This window comes from Octopus bimaculoides, chromosome 4 (genome assembly GCF_046866305.1).
Source record: "Octopus bimaculoides isolate indiv1 chromosome 4, ASM4686630v1, whole genome shotgun sequence".
In the NCBI taxonomy this organism is placed as follows: Eukaryota; Metazoa; Mollusca; class Cephalopoda; order Octopoda; family Octopodidae; genus Octopus; species Octopus bimaculoides.
The window spans coordinates 26879609-26892594 of NC_142931.1; the positions used below are offsets into that span (position 1 = coordinate 26879609).

The following is a 12986-nucleotide window of genomic DNA, read 5'->3' on the forward strand; positions in this document are numbered from 1 at the left end:
GGTGCTCCAGCATGGCCGCAGTCAAATGACTGAAACAAGTAAAACAGTAAAAGAGTAATGCAAAAATATATTATTCACTGATAAAAAGTAAAAATACATATGAATCATTGGTTAAAATGCTTTCTTTATCTCCAGGCCAGCATTGAACTAGACCTATGTTATGACTAGATTTTCTTTTACTAGACTATACTATCCAATGTGTTCTTCCATTTTAAAGATTACATATTGCAATATGAGAGGAATTGGTTGGTATTTTAGCAGCTTGAACGACTTTGTAAACGTCTCTTCCTAGGTTCATTGGTTAAAATTTTTTGTTTTTAAAGAGGCTAAAATTGAGCAATTCTGTCAGTTTGTGCTTGTAAAGCATATTCTCTCCAAAAGAGCAGGAACCGAAACCATATTGTAAGTTGTTCGCCAGTTTCTTACTGCTAAACAATGTCGTTATCTTGTCATTCCTATATAACCAAACTGTTCGGTTTCATGGAAAACAAATTCTTTCTGAAAATAATTTTCTTTATAACAGGGAATTATTGTAGTAGTAGTAGTAGTAGTATTAGTAGTAGTAGTAGTAGTAGTAGTAGTAGTAGTAGTAGTAGTGGTAGTGGTGGTGGTGGTGGTGGTGGCGGCGGCGGCGGCGGCGGCGGTGGTGGTGGTATTAATATTAGTATTAGTGGTAGTAGTAGCAGCAGCAGCAGCATTAGTTGTTGCATAGCTTCAGGTCAGCTTTTGTCGAGCATCTTGGTTATTAAAGATTTTCTGTGATTATTTTACTTTTTTCTTCTTCCTCTCCGCAGATATTGTATCTAGGAACAATCCCCAATATATATTTATATTCTGAAGAAGATTTATGTGGCGTTTCACGCAGATGCTCGCTCGCTTTGAATTACAGTTGGTTGTGGTGGTTCGGTTATCCTATTCATTTTTATTGTATATTTATTTTATTTTGTATTTAATTTAATTTAGCACTATGTTATTTGAACTCTGAATATTGAAACGAAACATCAAATATGGTTACAGCTGCTCTAGTATTTTTACAAGTTGACTAGCTTAATGTCAACTCTCGTAATCCATGTTGTATATAGAAAATATCGTTGAGACAAATGGCGCCGTTAACTCATTCCAAAAATCCTTACCAGATAAATATATGCGAATGTTTCTTTCTTCTCAGTCTTATATGAATATGAATATTCCAGGAACTAATTAATTAATTGCCTACATTAGTTATTCTTAATTATCAACCATTTGTAATACGAATTTTATTTTTTAGTCACGAATGATAATTACGCAAATGTAATTATTTCTATAATTAACTAATTAATTCATTATTCCTATAAAAAAATCCCATTGATTCTATACTTCACTAATTAATTATTTATAATTTGTATAGCTTATATTGAATAAATTTTCCAATTATTCTAAATTATCAATCAATCGTAATATGAATTTAATTATTTCTTAGTCGTGAAAGATTACTGTGTGAATCTAATTATTTCTGTAACTGATCATTTCTGTAGTTAATTAATACAATTATAAACTGAATCATTATTTTATAATCTATTAATCAATTATCCACAATTTATATAGATTATATTCAATGACTTTCGTAATTTATTTACAATATATTGAATGAATTTATGCTTACTTATTTCTTGGTCATGTAAAAAAAAAAAAAGAATGCCAAATGGCAAGAAGCGGTAAACATCTGCCATTGTGTGTTCATCATTGAACATGAGTATTATGAAAAAGAATGGTAGTGTTTGAGGAGACATACAACAAAAACAATTTATCATTTATTGGGTGATATCTGATCACCACAGCTTCCCATCATAGAGCTTCACCCGTCTAGTTATGTACTTCTTTCACGATGAACACCTTTTCTTAAGTCGGCGCCCAGAAAACGAAATTAATTAATAATCTGAAGACCTTCGAAACACCTGAAAACAGATGCGTTTATTTTGCGGACAATTTTTGAATATATTTTTAATTGTTGTAATTAACTCATACGCTATTGTTTTATTTTATCTTATCTTTTTTTTTTCATATATAATAGTAAAGAAATAGATGCGCAAAACTACATAAAACATTTAGAAGAGACAAAGGGAGATAGACAGACAGACGGATTCACTGATATGTGTGTTATTTCTTTACTACCCACAAGGGGCTACACACAGAGGGGACAAACAAGGACAGACAAGCGGTTTAAGTCGATTACATCGACCCCAGTGCGTAACTGGTACTTATTTAATCGACCCCGAAAGGATGAAAGGCAAAGTCTACCTCGGCGGAATTTGATCTCAGAACGTAGCGGCAGACGAAATACCGCTAAGCATTTCGCCTGGCGTGCTAACGTTTCTGCCAGCTCGCCGCCTTATGTGTGTGTGTGTGTGTGTGTGTGTGTGTGTGTGTGTGTGTGTGTGTGTGCGTGCGCGCGCGCGTGCGTGTGTGTGTGTGTATGTGTGTGTGTGTGCGTGCGTGTGTGTGTGTGTGTGTGTATGTGTGTGTGTGTGTATGTGTGTGTGCTTGGACACAAATACACACATATATGTAACACGATATATTGATTCCTACTGCGTATGTATATACATATATACACAAACGTATATATTTATGTGCATAATATATACACATAAATAAATACCGAGGCATACATGCGTGCGCACATATACCTGTCTCTATATAAAGGCGTACATAAACTTGTTATAACTGATGTGTACATCGTTAAATTATTACTTGTTTTGTGAATGTCCCGTCAGAAAGTAGGTCAACACGTGAACAAGTGTGGAATCAAACGCCTTAGTCACATGCACTTCCGTATTTGAACACATTCTTTTATGAAGACGAATAAAAGGCATACGAAAGAATAACTGAAAAACGACATAAGAGAGCTACAACTGTTGGAATTTACATACGATAGACAGTGTCGTTGTAAAAGCACCGTGTTTCAATGATGAGGTCACACTTAAGACTTAAACATGTCTAAGTTTGTCGCCCGTACTTACCTAAATAATTAAAATAATATCAATCAATGACCAATATTACTTAATTTTCTCCCTAGTTAGCGTTTCAATCTTCCGTACTTTTGTTTAACTTAACTATCATTTCGCCACATTGATGAAACAATAATTTCTTTAAATCTCAGAAATCTTACTTAGACATCTTGCATGATACAGAATGGTGTATCTTCTTGCAGAATACAGGATGGCATATCTAGTGGGCTAATTATTGATATTGTTTTCAATTATATATATATATATATATATATATATATATATATATATATATATATATATATATATATATATATATATATATCACATCTTTCTTATTTCAGTTTCAAGATCTTACTACTCTGTTAGTTTCTCCACATCCCTTCCTTCAGATGGGATCAAGCAGTCGCAGACTATCAGAATAACTTAACAGTCTTTTCGTTCCTGACCTCAATAGTTACATCTGGACGCTTTGCCTTGCTATCCTTGTCAATCTGAACAGGCATGTCCCAGTTCATTTTGCCAAGGTTGTCGTCATGTCCCGTGTTTGACATATGTTTGTACCCACACTTCTCAGTTTACTCAGCGAACAGTCAGTATATTGTCCAACGTGTAAATAGCTACTGACACAATCGCATCTGTGGGTATAATCTGACTTTGCAAAGTACTTAGCAGCAGGAATGATGTAGGCAATTATTTTATTGTGTTGAATGCATAGTTTGTACATTGATCTTGTGCAAATCAAATTAAGCCTTCTTTCTCAGCTTGAATAATTCTACTAATTCCCATTTCTGTTTGCGAATATACCATATGAGGATTATATGTTCGGGGATCCAAAATGAAGTCGGCGCTCCAGTATGGACGTAATTCAATAACTGAAATTAATAAAATAATGAGAGAATGCTCTCTCTCTCTTTCCACACACACACATACACACACACGCACACACACACACACACGCACACACACACACACATATATACATATATAATATATATATATATATATATATATATATATATATATATATATATATATATACATACATATATATACATCTATCTATCTATATATACATATACATATATATATATATATATATATATATATATATATATATAATATATATATATATATATATATATATATATATATATATATATATATATATATATATATATATATATATATATATATATATGTGTGTGTGTGTGGGGGTATATATATATATATATATATATATATATATATAGATAGATAGATAGATAGATAGATATGTGTGTGTGTGTGTGTGTGTGTGTATGAGTGTGTGTGCGTGTATGTATGTATATATATATATATATATGTGTGTGTGTGTGTGTAGGTGAGTATGTGCGTACGTATTATTGTTATTTGTTGTAACTGTTATTATGACGTATCATAGGAGATAAAGAGAAATCTGTTTTATAATGTTCAGAGTATCATTATTTTTGCTGATGAAGCGCTGATAAAATTGTAAGTTGTTTTGAATAACCTGAAATAATGCTATGAGATTAAGTTGGAATGGTGAACAGTTGCTTCTGTGCGTGTAATGGTGGAATGAGTGGGGTGTGTTAGTGATGGCGGTGGTGATAGAGATACTAGTGGGGTTCTTAATGATGGTGATGATGACTGTGGTGTAAATGTTGGTGGAGTTAGTTGGGTCTTTCGTGTTGATGTTAGTGGTGAAGCTGGTGATAGTAAGATCGTCGTCGGAGGGGGCTGGTGTTGATGAGGAGACGGTAGTGGTGTTGTTGGCGGTGTTGGTTGGGCTGGCGTGGTACGAGTAAAACTTACGCAAAGATAACAATATAATAGTAAAACTTGATGTGTTGCTATGAATAAGTGTAAAAATATCTCGGATGGCAGTATCTCTTTAATTAAAGAGAAATGACTAAAATAAGAGCACAATTCTTTCTATCTCAAGAGCATATAATTATTATACGTAGATTCGTAGAAAAACATTAAAGATTTACGTAGACACAATATTAATAGTAAATATATGAATAAAAAACATTTATACGTACATGCATACTAACATATGGCTGTAACTCCCACATCCTCAACAGCTGTTGCAAAATGTCAGCAAGCTACTACCGTCCTATGTGGCATGATGTCATAGTAATAACAATATACAGAACCATATGCATGGAAGACTACCCAGATTGATGTATCTAAATACTGGTGACACCAGATGCATCGAGATATTAGAAAGTACGTTAGAACATTTCAGTCAATAGTTCGACGTAAATATATTAATTTCTAACTTAACCACAAGGACGAAATTTGCAGTAGGGCAGAGATGATTATATCAACTTGACCGTAGTAGTTCATCGTCATCAACGCTTAGATGTTGCCATCTTGAGTCTTATGATTCATAGGGCTGGTTACCTGATTTGTATGGGGTATATGTAATCGAAATCAAAACATTCTCACTGAAAGGATCGCCAGTCCGTCGTATGGTTACTCATTTACGGATGAGTAAACTGAGCAACTTGAAATGAAGTGTTTTGCTGAAGAACACAACTCACCACCCTGTCCAGAAAACGAACCTGCGACCTGCGATCTTGAGTGTTATACTCTAATCACTAGACCATGCACTTTCACGTCATAGTGCTTGGCCGGCACTTATTTCTTAGAACGATAAAAGGAAGAGACAACTCTAGCGAAATTTAATGTAAACATATTAGAACGAAAATCTCAATATTCTAATATAATAATGAAGATCTATGGTTTCTTTCAGAATAAAGACATTTCTGTTTGTAGGCTTTCATTAATAAGTAATAAACGGTTTCCTTCCGCTTCCGAGTCGAGTTTAATGCATGACCTTCTCAGATGAAGAGTCACAATAACATACGATGCTATAATGATGAGAATATAGCCAAGTGTATACATCACACCATATGACTAGAACATATTTGATTCTCCTTTAAAGGAGGAAAGATAAAAGAAGCAGGGTTTAAACTTGAAAGGCAGAAATAAAATTAAATTTTGTAAGGGATCTGATCCAACACCCTTTTGTTTCTTTCAAACTTGCCTCCAACTTTGGAGAATATTAATTCTGCTACACTCGAAAGTATCACTCTGGTTGTCTGTTATTAATATATATGTATATATATATATATATATATGTGTGTGTTTAATATATATATATATATATATATATATATATATATATATATAGCAATATAAAAATATACAAGGTGTAAAGAGACTGAAGATTCAGTATACACCCTGTGGCAAAATTATGTGTTGAAAATATGTGTAAAAAGAATATACATAAAATATATCTATATAATATGTATATATTTATGTATATATGTATATATTTATAAAAAGATATTAAACTATATGAAACGAAGGCATTTCTCTTCCACTTTTTATATTTTTTTTTACACATATTTTCAACTATCAACTATATATATATATATATATATATATATATATGTATAAGTCCCCTTGCTTTCTTTATGAATTTTTATAACGTTATCATATAGACTGTTGTTATTTATCACCGTCCAAACATCCGAAGTACAAAAGAGATCCGTAATGAGGGTCACAGCACAAACTTTATCGTTGCGATTCTTGCCATAAGTTTTCTCCAAATTGTGCTAAAACTATTTTTAATCTTTCATCTGTCTGTAAATAGTTTCTTTATATATACACCTGCAGCTATCTCAGAGTGTATTGTGTAGTTCTTTTTTGTGTAGAATTATTTTTCACATATACATGTCCATGAGTGCTTCCACTTCGTACAGTGTATGTGAATGAGAGTGTGTATTTGTGTTCACTGTGCAAATTTATTACACTGATGCACGTGTGCTTTCATATCTGCATGTTTTGTTTATGTGTCGATTTTTCCAAGATCTTATCCACTAAAAGCTCTCCGGGAGAGTGAGCTTTTAGAAAGTGAGAAGTTTACTGAGGTTAATTATTTTCTTTTTATACTACCTTGGGCAAGTGTTTTCTACTATAGCCTCGGGCCGACCAAAGCCTTGTGAGTGGATTTGGTAGACGGAAACTGAAAGAAGCCCGTCGTATATATGTATATATATATATATGTATGTGTATGTATATGTTTGTGTGTCTGTGTTTGTCCCCCAACATCGCTTGACAACCGATGCTGGTGTGTTTACGTCCCTGTAACTTAGCAGTTCGGCAAAAGAGAGCGATAGAATAAGTACTAGGCTTCCAAAGAATAAGTCCTGCGGTCGATTTGCTGGTCTAAAGGCGGTGCTCCAGCATGGCCACAGTCAAATGACTGAAACAAGTAAAAGAGTAAAGAGAGTAAGAGTCGACGTTTATGAATTAAAGACAAGAACAAGAGCAACAGAAACAACACCACCAATACCAACTCCAACACCAACCACCCAACGGGTAAAATGTGCTGCTGCTACGGCTGCTGCCATTATTGTTGTTGTTGTTTTTGTCGATGTTGTTGGTGTTGGTTTTATTGGTGCTGCTGTTGTCACTTTTGCTATTGCTGCTGTTGCTGCAATTGCTGCTGCCACAGCTGTTGCTGTCTCTTTCGTTGTTGCTGTCTCTTTCGTTGTTGCTGTCTCTTTCGTTGTTGTTGTTGCTACCACTACTACTACTACTACTGCGGCTGTCCCTGTTGCTGCTGTTGTCATTGCTACAGTTGTTGCTGTTACTACGAGGTGGACTTTGTACTGTTACAGACTCGTTTTTCTCCTCCCCCCTCTCCTGTATTGTTGCCAGTAACGGAGGGAAGCGGAGGGAAATCTTCAGCAATCACCAGATTCTTTTTTTCTCAACTCTTCCAAGACGCACTCCGCCATCTTGTTGAGTTGTGTTTGATTAAATTGAATTAAACGCCCATCGAACTTATTTGGTGGGCCAAATATAGTCCCTCGAGGGGCTAAATAACAATAGAAAACCAGTAATAGGTTTCTGGTGTTTCTATTGCCAACTTGGAATAAAATAAATAATGCAAAAACGCACCAAACCGGTGTAGATAAATGTTTGCAACTGCACCAACTTAGAGCGTTTGAAAATGTGTCCTTTGTACTCTGCAGTGAATAATAATGATATTACTACTACTACTACTACTACTACTACTACTACTACTGATAATAATAATAATGATAATAATAATGATAATAATAATGATAATAAAAATAATAATAATAATAATAATAATAATAATAATAATAATGATAATAATAATAATAATAATAATAATAATAATAATAATAATAATAATAAGAAGAAGAAGAAGAAGAAGAAGAAGAAGAAGAAGAAGAAGAAGAATAAGAAGGTGAAGATAGTGCCAATTATTATTGGGTCTTTGGAACAGTATGAGAAGGTACCAAAAGGAATATAAATAAAATTGGAGCAGAGTGCTCAATAGAACTGTTGCAAAAGGTTTGCTTCCTTGGCACGGCCAGAATAATCAGGAAAGTATTAGATAGCTGAAAAGAACGAATAGCATGGTGCCGTAGGCTGCAGGTAGTAAGCCGGCTACGCATGCAAGATTCCAGGAGCTCCAATATAACCTATGATAAAGAGATAATAATAATAATAATAATAAGAAGAATTTTTTGATCATTCGAACCTGCGGTCTGGTTTTGTGAATCTGGTTTAGCTGGCTGGATCCGCTAAACTTTGCTTACATCACTTTTGCACCCCCAAAACTTATAATGATAAGTAATACACATAGAGTCACAGTCATGAATCATAACGTGGGCTTAGAAAGTAACAGATTGCACAGAGGATTGACATAACTAGATAAGGTTTTACAGTTGCGAAAAAGAGAGCTACCAGTTCGATGTTGTGAATGTAGGTTAGATGTCACGAACAAAGTAAGCCATTAGTTCGACTCATAAAACCATGAGCATTTGACGAATAATATAAAGAAAATAAAAGGATTATTTTTAAAATATATTTTTTCTTTCTGGTTTTCGTTCTTTCTGTGATTTTAACGACTTCGGGCTTGTCTATTTCATTATAGTGATGCCTCATCCACTGAAAACCATGTGCTAAATGAAACAACATTATCCAAATCTTCTAATTATTTGTCAGTAATTCATTTCTAAAGACGAAGACAAAACGCTTAGAAAGACAGAGGATGTGCTGAAGAAAAGAATTTAATTTTGAATGTCTTACACTAACTAGCATTTAAACGGTAAGCCAGGTCTTCTAAAACATCTGACACTCCTTTAAGACGTATTATGATTGATTACAGTCTATGCAGGCAACTATATCACAAACTCTATAGTGTATTTGTTCTGATGCTAAACTCAGCTGTTGACTAAAAAGACAGGCAACTTAATTAACAACGAAGTGTTGCAAAAAAATGTTCTAAGCACCTATTTCATTAGTTTCAACGTTGTTATGATGATCTTATTATACATCTATTACGCATTTGAAAACTATCAATGGTTTTAGTGTATCTCTTCTTCATATATTGAACATTTTTGTTTGTTTCTTTTCGACATTTATTTCACATTCTTCACAAAAAGTTAAACATCTTCCGTTCCTGTAGATTGCTGATTAGATATTTTGTTACTGAAATATTTTGCATTCATTTAATACGAGTGTTTTGTGGATATCAAAGTATACATTACCTTTTGTATGTTGTTCTTGTTCCAAATAATGAACTGAGGTCATAAAATGATGGAGGATGTTGTATACTTATGTCAATACTGTCTTATAATAATTCACTGAATAAGACAACTTTATATAGAAAACTCAACTTCCCGCCTGTGTACTCCCTTCTTTCTTAACAATTTACAATGAACTTTAAAAAAGTCCTTCTCGTCAATGAAACCATCACAGATAAGGATATCACTGTTTCTTCATTTGTACACATACACAAAAAAATTACATGTTTTCGTACTTATGTATGAGAATATCACTTTTTCCTTATTAAATATTGTTATGATCTAAGAATTATAATTTAGAAATATATGTACACTTTTCATATATACATATTATATACATACACATATACATATTCATACTTACACATACACTCACATATATGAATGTATGTATGAATGTATGTATGTATGTATGTATGTATGTATGTATGCATGTATGTATGTATGCATGTATGTATGCGCGTGTATGTATATATATATATATATATATATATATATATATATATATATATATATATATATACATATATATATATATATGTACATATATGTCTGTAAATATATCATGTATGTATATGTATGCATGCATTATGCATGTATGTGTGTATGTATATATAGGGTCGTTCTTAATGCTGTTTGTTTTGTTTTCCATTTGTGTCTTTCGTTGCTAGAAAGAATAGTTCATGTCCCATGTACTTATGCTTCGTACTTTATTGTTGTACACGTTTCCTGACGTCCTGTGCCCACATATGCATATATATATATATATATATATATATATATATATATTATTTATATTATTATATGATTGAATGCCACGCATCCTCTTCCAAGTAAGTTTTATCTTATTAATTCTGATGCGCACTCTATACGATCTTTTTACTCTTTCGTTTTCTTTCTATTTTCTCTCTCATTATTTTACCTCCTCTTCTCCCACTATTCTATCCTCTCTCTCCCTCACTCCTCCTCCCTTTCTCACGTGGCTCCCACTTGACCATCGGCCAACTTTCTTTCTTTCTCTCCGTTGTAGCTGGAACAAGGAAGACGTGTTCTTGTTTGTCTCCTGTCCTAGCTTAATTTGCGCGTTCGCCATCACAACCTCGTTTGGGCTTAGCAGTCCTTCCGTGTTTGTTTTCACTGTCCTGTTTGTGTTACCAATTTTGACTTTCCGCAAAATCCTAAATTTTATTCAATTTGCTTTGCGAGAGCAACTGTTTTATTGAAAGCGTATATTGTTGTTAAATGCTCGAAATACGAGACTAGAAAAACAGCCAGCAACTGATGAAGGGTCGTTCTTTATGTTGTTTGTTTTGTGCTCCATTTTTGTCTTTCGTTGTTCGAAAAAATAGTGCATGTTCCATGAACTCGTGCTTCGTACTTTTTTTTGTTGTACACGTTTCCTGACGTCCTGTGCCCACATATGCATATATATATATATATATATATATATATATATATATATATATATATATATATATATATATATATATATATATATATATATATAAATATATATATACGTATAGATGTATGTACATATGCGTAAGTATATATGCATATATATATATATATATATATATATATATATATATATATATATGTGTGTGTGTGTGTGTGTGTGTGTTTGTGTGTGTGTGTGTGTGTGTGTGTGTCTGTTTGTCTGTCTGTAAATATATCATGGGCTGTTTCTTGTGCGCGAGAATTTCAAGTTCTTCTTGTCTATGTGGTGCTTTTATGTTGATGGCGTTGATGGCCGAGAAGACGATCCTCTTAAGAAACAGAGTAACATTGATCTATACAGCTTTATTCCTTTGTTTTATGTATTTTCCTCACATTACCTTCGACATTTTTCCAAGTATTCCATGGCATAGCATTTTTCAAGATGTTTCCAACAGTTTCTTCCGAAGACTATCTCATAAGAATTTTAAAACTTTTCTTTGTCCTTCTTTTCTTTTCTTCTTTTTCTATCTAAAGGTCAATGAATCAAGTACCGACAATAATATCTTTTTTGCCCTCCCGTCTCCACTTCCTTCAGCACTTAAGTAGTCCACAGTATGGTGACAAATATTAGATTGTATAACCTTTTTTACTATAGGCACAAGGCCCAAAATGTTCAGGGAGGGACTCGTCAATTACATCGACCCCAGTACCCAATTGATACTCTTTTCGTCGACCACAAAAGGATAAAAGGCAAAGTCGGCCACAAAAGGATGAAAGGCAAAGTCAGCTAGAACGCCAGGTCAGAAGGAATTCCACTCAGCATTTTGCATGGCGTGCTAACGATTCTACCAGATTACCGCTTTAGTATAATACTGGGATCTATTTTAAAACGGGGGCCACAGTATTTTCTTAACGAAACACTTTGAAACTTGGAACTGGTAGAATGCGTCATATAAAATATCTTTTTCTCTTAGTCTTCTTAAAAAAAAAAAGAAATCCCTAAGTTATTCCATGTTAAAGTTGTCGTATTTCTGTAATTTCAGCCAATCACTGACGTCCATTCAGCCGATATACATTAAGTGCCGACTACATAAACAAACGATTCTGAAACAATTAACCCTAACCCTAACCCTACGGTTAGGGTTAGGGTTAGGGTTAGGGTTAAAGCAAATTTAAAATGAAAAATGCAAATAAAACGAAGGTATGGAGATTAAATACGCTTTACACCGCTTAATCAGCCAAAGGAGTAAATATAAATAACTGAATACTTGTCAGTGATTGGTTGAAATTATCGAAATAAGACAATTTTTTACATGAAATAAATTCGAATACAAAAATATTTTTCTGTTCTATAACACAAAATAGATAAGTATACGAAGTTTGAAAGTCTTTCGGTACCAAAAACACTACGTAAAACATTAATGAAAACTGTGGCCCCCGTTTTAAAATGGATCCTAATACTGTCCATTTCCCTTCTGTCGTTCATTTTCTTTTTATTTGCTGCATTACACATTTATTGTCTCTGAATCTGAGTTTTTGGTTTCCTCGTGTTGAAATTCGAAACAACATGACTAGTATTGCAAGTGCTATCATCTGAACACACAAACACATGCATACACACACACGCACACAAACACACACACACACACAAACAAGCACACACACACACCTACGGGTACACTTCACTCACATGCACGCATACACTCACACTCGCGCACACGTACATCACAAACAGGTCAAGTACAAAGGTAGAGGCAGAATCTAATTTATATTAATAAGAATAGTTACGTGTGCATGCGTGTATGTGTGTATTTTTGTGTATAGACGAGGCAAGCGTGTGCAGTACGTGTACGTATATATGAATAAGAGTGATATAATTAATCACATCTTCAACATACACAAAATACATTACACATCG

General features: G+C 33.6%; 1 long non-coding RNA gene across 4 annotated transcripts in view; it reads left to right on the plus strand.

Annotated features, from left to right (window-relative positions):
• The first annotated feature begins 4401 nt into the window (after positions 1–4401).
• LOC106875958 (uncharacterized) overlaps positions 4402–12986 on the plus strand; it is a 12725-nt gene continuing 4140 nt past the window's right edge. Inside the window, exons 1-4 of one of the 4 annotated variants that reach the window (XR_016241443.1) lie at positions 4402–4481; positions 8977–9150; positions 11724–11867; positions 12112–12407. This is a non-coding gene — a long non-coding RNA (uncharacterized LOC106875958). Of the gene's footprint in view, positions 4482–8976; positions 9151–11723; positions 11868–12111; positions 12408–12986 lie in introns of those variants that run through there. The other 3 variants (XR_016241444.1, XR_008264032.2, XR_016241442.1) reach the window with 3 other exon arrangements.